This window comes from Cupressus sempervirens, chromosome 9 (assembly GCF_028749045.1).
Source record: "Cupressus sempervirens isolate cs-2001-9-10 chromosome 9, ASM2874904v1, whole genome shotgun sequence".
NCBI lineage: Eukaryota > Viridiplantae > Streptophyta > Pinopsida > Cupressales > Cupressaceae > Cupressus > Cupressus sempervirens.
In genome coordinates, this window is record NC_143126.1 from 553,377,762 (window position 1) to 553,394,487 (window position 16,726).

The 16,726-nt window shown below is 34.7% G+C and overlaps 1 pseudogene; it reads left to right on the forward strand.

The window, feature by feature from the left end:
• Positions 1 to 377: 377 nt before the first annotated feature.
• Positions 378 to 16,726, forward strand: part of LOC149539845 (uncharacterized) — a 105,189-nt pseudogene continuing 88,840 nt past the window's right edge.

The window sequence follows — 16,726 nt, forward strand, 5'->3', positions numbered from 1 at the left end:
TAGATTCCACATTATCTTTCTTTTCCTCTTTGTCCTAACCCGACACACGAGAAGCAAAGGAGAAAACCAAGGGCGAGTCATAGACCCCACAAAATGTGTCTGAAACATGTCCAGACTTACCATCATCCCCAATAGCCATGGAACTCAACCCAACAATCTTCCCAAGTCCCCCCACAGTTCCTCCAGGGTCTATACCTCCTGCCAGGTTCTCCCCAACTAGTTTCCCACCTGAATGCGAGCCCGCTAATTCAAAAACTGTTAGAGCGCCCAACATATCTACTAGCTCTAATCATACCCCTTTGTTGTTTTAGGCAATCAAAGATTTTTCTTATAATTCCCATTTTTGTAGTCAGAATGTCAATGTTAGGACTACGAAAATGGGAATTATAAGAGAGATTATGAACCCCCATATTCTGGTAGGTAATCAGGACCAACTAAGTTTGAAGACCTTATTGATCTTGCAATTGTGGTTATAACTAATAATGTAAGGGATATAGGTATGAATTTATTGAATAATGCTTGTAACAACATGATTGATAACTTCAAATCAATCAAGTGGCTCTATCACGAGCTAGAAGAGTTTAGGGAGAAAATTGGTCAAATAGAGAGTAACAAGAAAGAGCCAGGTCAGGATAACTAGAAGGACCAGGAGGATAGATTCCGCTTGGCAAAAAGGAGAATTCAAAATTTGGAAAACTACAATCATAACCTAGTGAATCAAATGATTTCTATTCTCAATTTGATCAACGACAACATTCTATCCTTGACTAGTGTGTTAAAAGCCAGAGGCCTGCTAGACGAGGATGATGATAAGGATAGAGGAAGAGCTAGAATTGATGAAGATGTGGCTACTGATATTACTTTCACCAATATGGATCAGGATGTATAGAAGACCCATGAGAAGCTGGTAGAGGAGACTCACAAAGCCTATGAAGCTGCTCAGACTATGCAGGAGCTTGAGTGGAAGATAAAAGAGTAATTCTCTTGTTCTGTCTTTTTGTTGTTTATTTTTTGCTATTTTTTGTTGGCTTTATCTTGTCCTAGTTTTTTGACTGGACGTTTTTCTAGCCTTTTCATTGGCCTTTGTTTTTGGCTGGGCTTATTGCTTATTATCAGCCGTGTGACTTATCTTTTTTGGTTGGGCTTTAATTTCTTATTATTAGCCATGGTTATGTAGTAACTTTTGGGTTTCAAGGTCCTTGTAAAACCTATTTATCTTATCAAAAACCTCCTATGGTCATATGGAAAAGGCAATCATAAAAGACATGTAGTTAAATGGAGTTGGTGTACCACGAAGAAAGAAATGGGTGGGATGGGGCTAAAATACCTAAGACTACAAGGTATATCCCTTGCTGCCAAATGGATTGCTAGAGCTACAAAAAGTAATGAATCGTGAAAGGTATTAACTCGATACAAAATTTCAAGAGGGGTAGCCCACAGTGGAAACTCTTAGTAAGGATTGCACATTCATGATTTTCTCTCAGGAAGATGGAAGATCAAGGTGGAAGGGTCATTAGTGTTCAAGGACATCTGGAAAGCTAGGGACAAAGTGAGACATTGGGTGATAGGGGCTGGAATCATAGATAAGATGAATAAATTGTGGGGAGAGAAATCTCCCTAGTGGAACTTAGAAAGAAGAGGGAAACCTCTCTCTTTGTTACAAGGCTATTCAACTAGAGTTTGGGACAAAAATTGTATTCACTCCTTTAGAGACCTTTGAATAGATGAGAACCTTACCACTTGGGAGAATATTTCCTCTAAATTTAATCTACCCTAGTCCCAAAAGAAAACCTATGATGTTATTAGAGACGCCTGGCTTAAGGCTAGAAGCCCGCTTGAATATGGTAATGAGACAAACATACTTCCTCTCCTTAGTTGGCCTGATGGATCAAAGCTCTACAACACTAAGGTCAAGTACTTATACAATTTACTCTTTGACAGTAATGAAATCTATGACTACGTTAACTCCAAATGGTGTTGCAAGTTAGATCCCAAAATGTGGACCAAGCATTTGTCTAGGATATGACATCGTAATGTGGAGCCTAAGATACAATTCTTTGTATGGAAAGAATTTTTACATAAATGACCACTTTTCAATATTGATGGTCATCCCTTCACTTTCTCCTTTTTCTCACTACATGAAAGCATGTCCCACTTGTTCTTTGAGTGTGAGTTTGCCAAAGGGGTTTGGAACTGGTTTGGTGTCCAAATTGAGCCTAAACTACTTCCCTTCTATGCTATCACTAGGTGTATCCCTGACATCCCCAAATGTCTCAATAAATTTTGGGCCATTTTATCTTCTTATTTTCTTTGGTCTATTTGGCTTATTAGGAATTATGATACATTTAAAGATAGGAATAAAACCATTACTGAGTCTTTGAAGAGAGTCATTATGCATAAAATTTGTATGCAGGTCACCATTAGCTACAAGATCAAAGAAAGACAAGCATTGAAGGTTACAAGTGCATGCACAAAAGTGTTGAGAGGAGTACAATTTGAAGTGAAGGCTAACACACTAGGATCATTTTAAGGTACTTGTAAAGAGATGCTAAAATAGATTAAACTGGAAAAAGAGATAGATAATTTGAATAATCAAGCTAAGGAAGGAGAACAAGATAGAATGAGTGCCACAATGTACATGCTTAGAACCAACAATACTAGGATTGGCAGAATGGTCAATATAATAGTTGTGGCCTGTAAAGCCAGAAGTGCAGTAGTGATCATTGAAAACAAAGAGGAATTCAGCAAGGGCAAGACACCTTGCATTCTGATCAGTGCCATTTCACATGCACCCACTCTTCTATGGGAATAAATGATGAAGGATCCTACCACATAGTTCATAGATGAGGGGCTGAAGTTATGGTGGTCAGACAATCCCCTATCATGGACAACATGGATAACAAGATGAATCTACATAATATCTTTTCCTTGGTTTATTTATTTATTGATAGTATAAGTTTTTGGTTTGATGTTTAACAACTGATCTATACAGACCACAAATCATTTGACTTGCATTATCTTCATTTAATCTTATGATGTGGTTGACTTTGGTATAGACCTTTTATTATATTTAATAGATTTTTTTGCGATAGTTATTGGAGGAGAACAATGAGTGAATTTACTCCTTTAAACCTCTATAATTTTAAAGTGAAATTATCATGAAATTAGTTGGACATGTTTTTTTAGATCCTTTTGTTCTGTGTAAATCAATTATCTATGAAGTGGTCTATAATGCGAGAAAGTGTCAATTGTCATTGAGGTTGTGTGGAGGGTGGGGGGGGGAAAAATATCTTGTTGAGACACCTTGTTTCTATGTACATATTTAACTACAATTACATGCAAATATAAAATAATATTATATTCCTCCCTTCAATTATTATTATCAAAATCATGCTTTCCCAATATGTCAAACTCATTTAAGTTGATACTGCTAACAAGTTCCATATGAGACGATAAATCCCACTCATTGATTTGTATGTTTCTTATCTATCCATCTCCTGAAGGAATTATTTTCCTCTTCAAAGATATCTTCAAGTTGATCTTTGCGATCAACATTTCATACTTTATATTTTTGTGTATTTAATTGCTTCCGATTATTAATGATTTCTTCTTTGTTTAGGTCTATATCTAGCATGACTATGTTTTCTCTCTTCATCTACGTATCTAGATTATTTTTACTCTTGTATTTCTATATAAATTTTGATTATTTACATAAATTATATGCTTTTTTTTTTTCTTTAAAAAATTAGATACCAATGGGTCAACGAGTTTGACTCAAAAACTACATAGTTAAACCATGATTGCAATATCACAATTAAATAATAAATAAGTAAAATAATAATTTAATTAAATAATAAAGTAATGCACACCCTGCACCTAGAATAACACCCTTTAATGGTCTTCTCTATATCTAGAATGGCACACTCTATACCACTTTTTCCCAAGTTGCTTTTGGATGTGCCATCAAATTGTACCTCTACCTATCCTTCATGAAGCTTCTCTAAGGGAATATTAACCATGTCCTTGTCCCCATCGGAAGGATTAACCCTTGTGAGCCCTTGAACAAACCTGTGATAAAACAATATTTAATAAGTACAAAAAAATGCATTTTTTTGAATCCTAGATACTTCAAACTATTATATAGAAAATAAAGAAAAATAATTTGTTAAAGATAGAAAATTAGAATGCCTGTGAATGGGTCTGGTGAGGTTGATCTCACTTCTTTTCCTGAAAAACTAGTGGCATGGTAAAAATGTGAATGACCTTATCATCCGAGATTGGAATGGTGATCTTGTTTCTCTAGGGGTAAAAGGCTACAAGATGGAACCGACAATGTTTTAGAAGAAGAGGCAACTCTGTTGACAATAAAGCAGTCAAGAAATTAGGGGTGTTAGAATTTCATGTGGAGGGTCATACCCTAATTATTGTTAAGGCTATCATCAAAGGTTTTTTAGAAGCTTGGCACCTCCAAAACTATGCCACCAACATTATCCAAGAATGGGCCTCCCTAGATGATTTTGAAATCACACACATAAAAAGATTGGGTAATAGTGAAGTGGACCCAATGTCCAATTGGGTTTTAAGATTGAGTGTGGAAAATTTTCAAGTTCTGAAAGAAATGATTTTGAAGAAACAAATCTATGTACCTAAATTGAGATCTAAAGAAGAGCTAAAAAGGTGAAGATAAATTCTTGTTGTAATGTGTGCCACATGCAAAATTAAACAAGGGATGAGAAATATCATCATTACAACGTTCAGTACGCGTTTAACCACATTCTTTTTAATCATTTTTAATGAAGTTTCTCTCACAATTGAAATGTGTTGATTAGAGAAGCCTTGAAGGATAGAGTCATCATTTACCCTCACCTGTGAGGATCAATAACATCATTTCATGGTATGGCCAAGAAGCATTAAATGAGATTGATGTTTGAGTTTTGACATAAATGGCTCACAAAAGTCATGTAGCCTTTACTAGGAGAAATATTTTTAAGGAGAACAATAGGCATAGAATAAACACAAACATTTTTTCAATGATAATGACTTGGGGTCTTCAACTAGGTGAGACAAAAGAAAGGGTCAAATTCATGATGGAGTAGCTTCTGTGGCCCAATTTGAGAATTGGAATGGAAAAAATTCTATAAATCTCAATCCCAAGATGGGGTTTAATGATTGGGGAACAAGAAATAGAAACAAAGAAAATTGAAGGGACAAATATAACATCAATTATGTGGCAATGTATTGAGAAGCAAAGGCATGTGAGATTTAAATAGGCTCTTTTTGGTTAGTATACTCTCAAACTTTTGATTATGGTGCATTATGGATGAAGATGTCAAAGCATTGAAGGCTTGTGCAAATTAACATATTGAGGATGAAACAAGGATGGTGATGAGATTGCATAACTAATCACAAGACTCACAAACTCATAGGGAGGATGAGTCATGGATGGAATGAAAGATAAATGCATTCATTGATGAATGGATTGGTGGGTTTGTCCCCCCAACCCTAGGGTGAGCTACTAAATCTTGATTATCCCTTAAGTGGGTTCTTTTGATTGTACATTGTTATTATTATTTTCTCTGGAGGAACACATTGGAGAAGTTAAATCAAATTTTTTTATTTGAGGTGTTCTATCATGCAGTGGTCTGGTGTGTGTTGTTTTCTATTCTAGGTGATGTTGCTATGGTAAGTTGGATGGAGGTGTTTGAAGTGTGAAATTTGATAAATTTATTAGAGGAGATGGAATCCTAGTTTTTGAGAGGATAGATCAAGAATTTTATAACGTGACATTTTTTTTTAAAGAAAAAGACATAATTCTATATCTATTAATAAGTATAAATTTTTTACAATATTAAATATAGTGAGGTGCCAAAATGCCAAGAGAGAGAACATCAACCATTAGCAGAAAGGAATAACACCATGAGTATGACATAAGTAGACCAAGAGAGTTAGGAGGAAAAATAAGAAGAGATCTCGAGATATAGAAAGGAAGAACCAAGAAAAGAGGACTATTAGAAGAATAGAAGTAGAAACCTAGAAACTAGTTTTCTATACAAATCTAGAGAATTACAAAGATGAGTGAGGTTAGCAAAAACTCATAAAGAGACCCACTGGGCTGTCAAAAAAGTAGCATCATCCACTATTATCACGCCGAGATAAAGGAGAAATAAAAAATGTCAACCCTAGCAAGAACATCATATCCAAAGGGAAATAAGTCATGCATGTCATCATTGTGAGTGTCAATCAGACCATGAGGAAACAATCTCACTGAAGAAATAGGAGCATGACAATGAAGATGACAAGTACAATGAACAAGAGGAGGAACCTTTTCATCATGAGAGTGATCCATTAGAGAAAATAGTGCATTCATCTTGCACATAGTGAGAAATACCATTGACTTACCGAGTTGGTCACCATACTTATAAAGAGACTGGTTGACAAACCTAAAGTCTCACTCCTCCAATGTGCAATTAATGTTAGAGAACAAAGGATCATATGGTGGACACTTTCCAAGTTCTTCAAATGGGATAACCCTACCAACCAGTGTCGTGGAGGACCATTACCAGTAATCCTCCATAGTAGTTGAGAAAGTATTATCCAAAAGGAGGCCATGCTTAAGGAACTTATTTGCTAAGCCCAACAAATTTGAATCTAATTGAAGAAAATCCATAGCATTGGAGAGGTAAACAAAGACTAGGTTATGTGGATTCAAAAAGTGCCAAGAACTAGGAGAAAATATCTCATCCCTAGGGAGGACTGACATTTTTATGCACCCTAGTTGCACTCCAAATTGAAAAATTCACTAAGGGCATCGTCCAAGATATTTCATGAGAAAGAGTGGCATGGAATATGTAGGAGAGTGGAAATATGAAGGTTATAATAAATATTCTCCATTTTCTTAGTAATGTAGCGTGAACACGAAGGAACTCTTTCTCCACAAATGTCAACACGTCCAAGCTCATTATTATATAGCAATGGTGACACACACTTGCAGAGAAATCACCTACAAGAATAATCATAAATCAAAATGGTAAGGAAAAAGGAGAATAAAAATCATGTGAGAGAGGAGTAGTGACCAAGAAATAAAAGCTTGAGTTAATGGTGTGTCCGGGTATTAAAATAGCCTCTCATTCAAGCAAGGGAATGTGGCCATGTGATGGGTGAAAGAGAGAGAAATGTCAGCAGAAAATGATTTAAGCAAGAATTTCAAGATCTTTGGTGGGATATGGTGTAATTTTTCTCATGTGGGTTAATGTGCCATATGATGTCAAAAATATCCAAGAAGAATGACAGTGACAACATTATTAATGAGAATGAGTGTTGGGTATTGGGGCGACAAGAGTTGAAGGGGAAAGACTGTCAAGAAACTTAAGGAGTACCAACCCACATAGAAATGAAGAACACACCAATGATAATATGGGATAAAAATTACACCATCTCCTTTATTAGGATATAAGAAATTTTTGGGAAATCATGGATAAAATTGGATGAACTATTCCCCTCTCAAAGTGTGTGACCAATAATCACATTTTGAAAGTCAAGGAGAGCATCCCATACTTGTTGCATAATGTATTTGATTTTCCAATTAGAAGTTGACTTATGTTAGAGTAATTAAATATTTTCTCTTATTAATTACTCTAATTCACTTAAGCTATCTATTAGGTGCATATAATTAATATTTTGTTAATTATATTACACAACCTAGTTTCTTCTTCCCATATGTAATAATTCTTTTGTAATTATTAAATATCATAAAGAGTTTTTCCTTTACCCTTTTGGGTATTGATCTCCTTTATAAGGATGATCTCTCCTATTGTAATTTCATATCTTTGGCAAGCCATATTGTATAGCAATTCCTTTTTCATTGTTACAATATCTTCTCTCTCAATCTATTTAGTTTCTTCAAGCTCCACCTCTTCCTTCTTTGGTTTCCCTTTAGCGAATTATTTGCATGCAGGTGATCTTAGTGAGCTATGAAGTTGGCTTTTATCAACTTATACATGGTATCAAAGCCTCCCTATTGCTTCCTGGCTGAAGGATTTTTGAAGTCGTGATTCAGGGACACAAACCCTAGTTTGTTTATGATTTTTACTTCAATCGGGAGGAAGAGCATTTTTTTCAAATCACTTTGGGCCTAAATAGACACTGCCATTGAGTTTAGAAGGCATGTCATAGTCAAGATCCATATAAAAATTTTCATTTTTGGTGTCTATAGCTGCTGTAAAAAAAATTTGCCCCCCGAGTAGGCCGAACAAACTATATAGATGAATTTTGGCAAATTTTTTTTTTTAAAAGGTGCTACCACGCCCTTGCACCACCGCGAAGACACCACGACACCACCCACCCATGATCACTACTCTACGACCACCACCATAGACCACACCACTAGCACATGCCACTTCTGCCAATGTTGCCACCTCCATGCCCACCCTGCAGCTACCCACCTACTTCTTGTAGCTGCTACCATGTTGGACCAGCCTGCATGTACCATGTGGCATGGGTGCCATGTCGGCACCTACCACATGACAGTGCCCCATCAACTGTCATACTGCCACATGGCATCCCACATGGTAGTCTTTTTTTGCCATAATGACTGTTAAGACATAAAATTTAATCAGGTAGAATGTTGATGTTAGCACTGCATTAGTACACTTGCAAGCTCTGCAAATCCCTTTTTGACCTACTTGTAGTTTTTTGGCCATAAATTGAGCATACGAAGGTATTTTTTTGATTTGAAAGAAGCACTAGAAAGATGGTTCTAAGATGGAGATATTAGTGTTGGTATTTTTTGGTTTTGATTAGTTTTGTTGCCCATTTTTGCAGTCAAAGTTGGATGTTTTATTTTTCACTTCGATGAGCATATCTTGTGCATCCCATCTCCATTTTTTGAAAACAATATATTTTTGGAAAGATGGTTCTATCTACTTTTTAGAAATGTTGTTGTTTCCTTTAGATTATACCCCATGCTCTTTCTATCATGTTTATGGCATTTTTGCTCTATGGTGGATATCTTGAATGTTCCAGGTTTGAGGATCATTTTCATGGCATGAGATCCTTTCTTTTGAGTTGTACTATTTTTGTATCATATTTTTTCCCCTTTCTAATCATTGTTGACATCATTTGTAAGCATCTTTATGCAAATACATTGAGATAAAGTGCCACTCTTGCATTTCGGGTTCATGAACATTGTTTTGAGATAGTTATAGTCATACTATTTTTATAAAGCACCATGGGGGGGATAGTTGTTTTCCACTTTTTTGCCCTCTTCCTTTTTTTCCCCATGAAGTGTTAGTGACACATGCCTTTATAGGTTTTTGTACCTCTTACACTCTCTCTTTGTTCTTGGTTCTTTCTATAGAGGATGTTGGCCCACCTTTTTAGTTGCTTGTCACCTCACCTCACCTGCATTAAGGGGGGGAGGGGGAGGGGAGTTATTCTATTGTTTCTAATGCTTCCTTGGTTCGATGGTTCAATAGTTTCAGTTATGTATTTAGTACTTGATCCTATATACTAGGCGATTATAGTGGCTGGCTACTTATGCATTTTAGTGAGATGGATCATCTACCATATAAGAACTCTCAGTTCGTGACTTCTATTTTCCATGGAGGATCTTCAGATCAGTAGTTTCTTTTTGACAGAGTTTGTGACTTTTTCATGCTTCAATGATGCTCTTCATGATCACTCTTTGTTCCTATTTTCTGGGACATTCCTCTAGTTGGAGGCTTCTTTAGTCCTTCACTGGGTTTTTAGCTATCTTTTTTTGGAGAGGGGTTTTTCCCATTGGGTTTTCTCCTTTGTCTCCACTTTAATGAGATTTCCTTGGTCATGGGTACCTAACATGGCCTTATTATTGGGACCCATTTTTTTTGCTTTCATATGTTTTCTAGCTTAGCTTACCTTCTGAGCTGAGCTTAAGGGGGGGTGTTAGAGTAATTAATTATTTTCTCTTATTAGTTACTCTAGTTCACTTAAGCTATCTCTTAGGTGCATATAATTAATATTTTATTAATTATATTGCACAACCTAGCTTTTTCTTCCCATATTTAATAATTCTCTTATAATTATTAAATACTTTGTTTGATGCTCTTCCTGTGTTTAATAATTCTCTTGTAATTATTAAATACAATAAAGAGTTTTTCCTTTACCCTTTTGGGTATCAATCTCCTTTATAAGGATGATCTCTCCTATTGTAATTTCAGATATTTGGCAAGTCATATTGTATAGAAATTCTTTTGTCATTGTTGCAATATCTTCTGTCTCAATCCATTTAGTTTCTCCAAGCTCCACCTCTTCTTTCTTTGGTTTCTTAGCAAGCTTTGAAGTTGTCTTTTATCAACTTCTACAACTTAAACTTGGCAGAATGAATGATTACAACAAAATTCTCTTCAATATGAAAGTCTTTAATGCCTTGCAATTTAGCCTCTCTCAAGCCAAAAAGGAGTGCAAGATCTTGAAGTGTTTATAATTACAAATGCCACACTAGATTTACCTGATTGCATATGAGTTGAACCATAAAACTTTAATTTCACAAAGGGAGAAGCATGGGGACACCATTTTACTTCACTTTTGTTTTGTTTTTGGGATGGGGCGGAGCTCCTCAAGACTGGAATGTGGAGATTTGGCCAAGATTACTTCATGTCATCATCCCATGTGGTGAACCAGTTGTTAGACAAACTCAACTTGAGGACATTGATGTTAACAAGTTTTTTTATACTAGTCTTCATTCTTTGAATGAAACTATGGAAGGAGGACACTTGTTGTCTAAGTATACACATATTCTGCTCCCACCGTAATACCCAAATTACAAATGATGGAATGAAATCCCACAGCTAAGAGAAGAGTGAGCATATGTATAGTAGTGATTATGCCTAAAGAAGATTCCAAATATTGTTTGGGAGAGGGAATGAAATGTGCATTTTTTGTAGTATCCACATCTAATCATCATATGAAAATGGACTAAGAACAAAGAGGTGATCCACATTTTCATCTTGTGATTTTCATAGGGGAGAAAGGGAGGGGTTTGCAAGATGAAGTATGGATAGTTTGTCACTAATGAGGATTCTCTTTTTAAGAGTGACCAAGGTGAAGCATCCAACTTTAGGGGAGATGAAGGGACTCCAATATAACTTGAAGGGATTTTGCATTGTACCTTGAGTGTTTAGGGTTGGTAAGATGCGATATCCTCGGATGCAGAGGGGGCCCATATAAATTTTTCTATTGTATTAGATAAAAATATTATCTGCTTCTATAGTTGCATATTAAGGTGTCTTTTCTGATCAACAGTGATTGGAAAAGTTGTTAAATCAACCTAGATAGCCTTTTTGATGTCCTCTCTATAGCCAAGACATAGCTACGTAGTTTATCACCAACAATTGTAGAAATAATAACAACAATAATCCTCATTCCAAGAAATGATAATAGAGGTGGAAGCATTGCCCAAGAATTTGTCCAAAAGTTCACATTTGCCCCACAATTTACTTCCCAATTGACATAGTTGACGAGGATTTCTCGAGATTGAGAAATAAAATTCTATATTGCACAGCCAAATTGAAGATACATAATTGTGAAGATACGACTATTTGAATTATTATCTAGATACTTAGCTCACATGATCTAGACCCATAGAGATTTTGAAATTGAAAACACTTTCCAGGAAATATTAGCACCAAATGCCATATTTGTGAGATGTAAATCATGGAGGCCAACACCTCGATCAATTTTTTCATGATACATGTTTTTGAGTGTCACCAGAGGGGGATTTATCTTTTCCTTCATGTTATCTTTCACAACAAATGAAGTAATTATTTTCTCCATTTCCTTAAGAATGGAATTAGGTGCTTGAAGAATAGATATAAAGTAGTTGGGAATAGTTTCCAAGCAAGTTTTCACAAGTAGTAGCCATCTAGGCAATGTGAACCATCTTGCCTTCTAGGAAGACATATTTTGTTTTATCCTATCAAGAATAGATTGCTAATAGAATGGTTTATTGACACCCATTAAAAAAGGAATTCCTAGATAGGAGCTAGGAAGCACAAGTTTTTGGAATTTAAGGATGGAGAAGATTGACCTCTTGATAGACTATTTAGTGTGGAAGATGCTCGCTGCCATAACATGGAACTATAGAATTGATTTCTTTAAGAGAATATATATTCATATAGAATTGGATCACTTGTTGTACTTCACAATTATTCTAATTGTCAATTCTTTATACAAGCCTTTGGCATACTGTAGACAATCTTATTTCTTGTTTACTCAATGTTATAGGCAAGGAGTTACTACACATATATCAATTCGCATCATTTCACTCACATTTATATTCACATACTTATTCATCACATTTGACCTCACTAGTGATGTCCTTTTACTTATATCAATCATATTAATAAATCCTTCCTTAGTCAGCTCCCATATAATCCTTAGAGTTGACTCATCAAGATTTAGTAATAAAAATAATTTTGTAGTTTGTACAACTCAATTTACTGACATGCTCTGTTATGCACGATGAAGTATCTACAACAATATTTCCTCCATAAGTTGAACTTGGTTGAATGTACAAACATGCAAACTTGTCTATATCATCAGGATGGTGTCATGCATCTATAGTCAACTGCACAAGAGGATATTCCAAAGGAATTTTCTATTATTAGTAAATCTCATCGTGTTGCTATAACAATGTCCAATAATTAGATAATTTTCCATCACAAGAAATTATAGCTATACTGTAAAACATATGCCATAAATGACAACCACATATCTTATTTTATTTGACTGATCAATCATATTGCCAATAATCTCCCCCTTTGGCATTGATGGCAATATTTTGTTAAAATTGGCTAAGTCCCAAAAATGTTGTCATACCAATCAAGGTAAATAACCATACATAACACAATAAAAACATTATATTCATGTTTTGAAAAAGATTACATCCCTTATAACTCTGATTACAAAGCTTTCTTGAAGCAAAGCCTACTTTTATACATCAAAGTACAACTATATACCTTACACTTACAATTCTCCTTATTTCTTTCCCTTTGACATCAATTTGAAAGTTGTATCAAAATCTGAAAAAAACAATCACTGAAGTTAGTCTTCAACTATGTAAGATGTTTCTTCCAACTTTTTTTCAGTGCATCTAACACACTTATTGGTGCACATAGGGCATATGCGGCTAACTCTACTACATTCAAGTCCATAGCCACAAACTTTTCATATGAATTTTTAGTTGCCAAGCATTCCTCCAATTGATTTTGTAATAATGTAATCTATGGGGATAAGTGATCTTTTAAAAGAGTAAATCTTTTTAGGGCTTTCTCTTTTTCTACTTGAATATCCTAGATGCTATCATGGATTGCTTCCATTGAATACTTAGTTTTTTCTAACTTTTGATCTTGTTTCAGATAGTTATCAGTAAGCGTTAGTAGCTCAGTTACCTTTTCTTTGATCTTTTCATCAAAAATGTGAAGATGAAGGTATGCCATGTTGCACTTAGCATATATTTGCTTCCCTTCCTCCATACTTTACCTTAATACCTTAATGCATATATTTAACATTTCTATATTATTTCTTATATTTGTACACATAGTATTAAGAAGTTTACCATCATGCTTAGTCTATGTTTGAACTATAGCAACATTAGTAAGCATTGTAAATTCACTATCAAAGGTTTTGCACACAATTGCTACTCTCTACTAAATGTTTGTAGATGTATCAACATAAATTATTGTCTTCTCAAATCTATCCAAAACTAAAGTTAAAGTCTTCCTAATTAACTTAATTGGTTTCTTCTTTTCAAGGAATTTACTTAAAGAAGATATAAGATTTTGTGCTTCATCCTCATTATTTGACTGTACTGCTGAGATGACCACTACCACTTGTGTAGGTAGTGTAGAGGGTTTCACTATAGCTTTTGCTAAGGGTGCACTTGTAGTAGCTTCCTCTATGCTAGTTGACATAGTTTCAAATTTCTTTTAAGAAAATACATCTTCTTTCTTTTTCTCCTGCTATTCTTCTTCATCAGAAGAGCTACCATAGTCAACAATATTGCCAACAATGACATAGCCAAAATCTTTGAATGAATCTTCAATTCTATCCACTATTACATTTGTGTTATCTACTTGCATGGATTCACTATCAATTGTAATGTGTGGTGAATCACTTGGGATTGAAGTTTCAGTTGGTTGCTTAGAGCTGTGAGGTGGACTGACTGTTGCCATAGTAGGGCTTGTCTTCTCTGACTACACACTCTCCTTAGACTCCTTAGGCATAGTAGACATGTATGTGACTATTTCTTTTTGAGTTTCCCCATTCACCTCTTCATAATTTCCTCCCATAATAAGAATAGATCTCTTATTTTTCCTTAGCAAGGGTGTTATTCCTTTCAAAATTTCCTTTAACTCTTCCTCATTATTTGCTATACATAGCTTTTTCACCATATTTATCCTTATTTTCTTATCTTCCTCAATTATTCTACTCTTTTTGTTTCTCAATCTATTGCACAAATCTTCAGTGATTTGACCTTTTATCTTTTAGAATCATGTTTCTAACTACAACATTCTCTTGTTGTCTTCTATCCATATTATTATACAATTCATAATACTTATTCAATTGCACAAAATTATTGTCATTAATCATTTGCATATTAAGATTTTCTACCTTAGGCTTCCATGCTTTCCTTCCTGCTGAAGTCTTTACTTCCTGATCTGCAAGCTCTACTGGTTTGTCACCAATTTCTTCTTCATATTTTAAGGAACTGATCTAAAAGGTTTTCCTTCTTTTACTTGGTCCACTTTTTATTTTCTTAACTCCCTTCTAAGGAGTAGGATTTGCACAGGCTTTATTTTCTCAAACCTTGTAGATTTCCTTATCACTGATGCTTCCTATGATTTCTTTTGATTCCTTAGGGGTTGTTGTTGCACAACTGTTGCATATGGCACTGTAAATGTTTGTGCACTTGTCTGTGCAATGGTGGCCTCTACACTAGGTCTCTTCAAATTCATATCTAGAGATCCCTGATTCTTTTAAGATGGAATCAATTACTTTGTCTACTTTCTTCTTGATATCCTTGTCCATTAGATTTGTTTTTACTTCTTTTAGGTTTTCAACATATGTACCCCATCTAGGGCATCCAAAATCAACTTCAGAGTTTAGAATTATTTGCACATAGCCTTCAATTAGTTCAGCACTCATTTCATAACCCATAGGTTCAATGAAATTCACCCAAGGAACTACTGCCTCCATGCATGTGAAATCTATTTTTATCATGAAACACAATTCATCGTTATATTTTTCTATCAACGCAGGAGGTGTCCTATATCTTTGCTTCATTTCAGCTTGGAATGATTTCATCATTTTGTCAATATCATTATCCTTGACTATTTCTAATTTAGATCTGTAAGCACGAGTGATAGTTTGTATTGCACACTTGCTTCCATCCTAATTTGAAATACCTGGAAACTTCTTTGTTGCATAGAAGAATATATGAGTCAGTAGGGATTCAAACATAAAGACTGCTATCCTAGACTTCTTAATTTTTGATATGTTATCCAATAACTAAATTCGGATAATATCACATAGATTAACCTTTTCACCCTTTACTGCCACCCAACAAGCTACGTGAAGAAATCCAACAGGTACTAAATCTATCCTAGATCTATGGTTGAATTTATAACACAAAATTTGGCTTAGGATTTTACTCCATCATCTAGAATGTTGTTAATCTTCATGTTTCTACCATCAAAACTTGTGTTGAGATTTGTTTCAACTAATCTACACACATTCTTTATGTTCACGAGATTGCATCCTTCATTGCTTAAACCTATGACCTTGAGAATTAGCTCATTATCAATGCATATAATTGAACCTCCCAACCATAGAAGATCATCATAAATTCTACTCAAAATGATTCTATTCCATTCATGGTTATCAAAGTCCATATAGAACATATGCTTAACTAGGTTAAGTTTTTCTAGGTATGCATGTTCTAGTTCAATGATAAATCATTGTTGCACATTTTCTCCAACTCTTTATGGATATCAATATCTCCTATGCTTTCTATCTTATAGTTAATGTAACTTTTATGTCCTCGACATGAAGAAAAATTTTTGGTACTTGCAAAAATGCTCCAATCGGGTCATCAAACAAAGAGATAAATGGGTATTTCTTGAAGTTATATCTAGGTCTGTTACTAATATCAAACACTCCTTGTATTGCCATTACCGAAAATATGCTAAACAAATTCAAAAAGAAAAACCTCAATTTCAAGTTTTAGAGTTTTCAAAGATCACATGTATTTGAAAAATTCTTCAGTACTTCAAATCTCTCTTCAATCTTGCACTTAAGATTTCACACAAGCAATGATGTTCATAAATCAATTTGTGTCCTTTAAATCTTTTATAATCTGTACTTTGAATTAAATGTGTATCTACCACAAATTAAAATATTTTATACACTAACAATGCAACTTGTGGCATTATCTCTAACATTAGTTTTTATTAAAGGATGCACTATTTTACTGAGAATGCTTTATGCAGGTAGGATGGGTCACAAGCAATAAGTGACTTTACTATCTTATCAGATACATTAGGATGTGCTTCTTCCTGAACTGTATGAAAACTTGCAATTTCTTTTGCTTTTACAAATGTTTCCTTAAATTCTTTTGTTAGCTCCTTCATTTCTTCCTTTAGGCTATCATCATTTCTTCTGTTATTCCTTTTGTAGTTATGATTCTTGT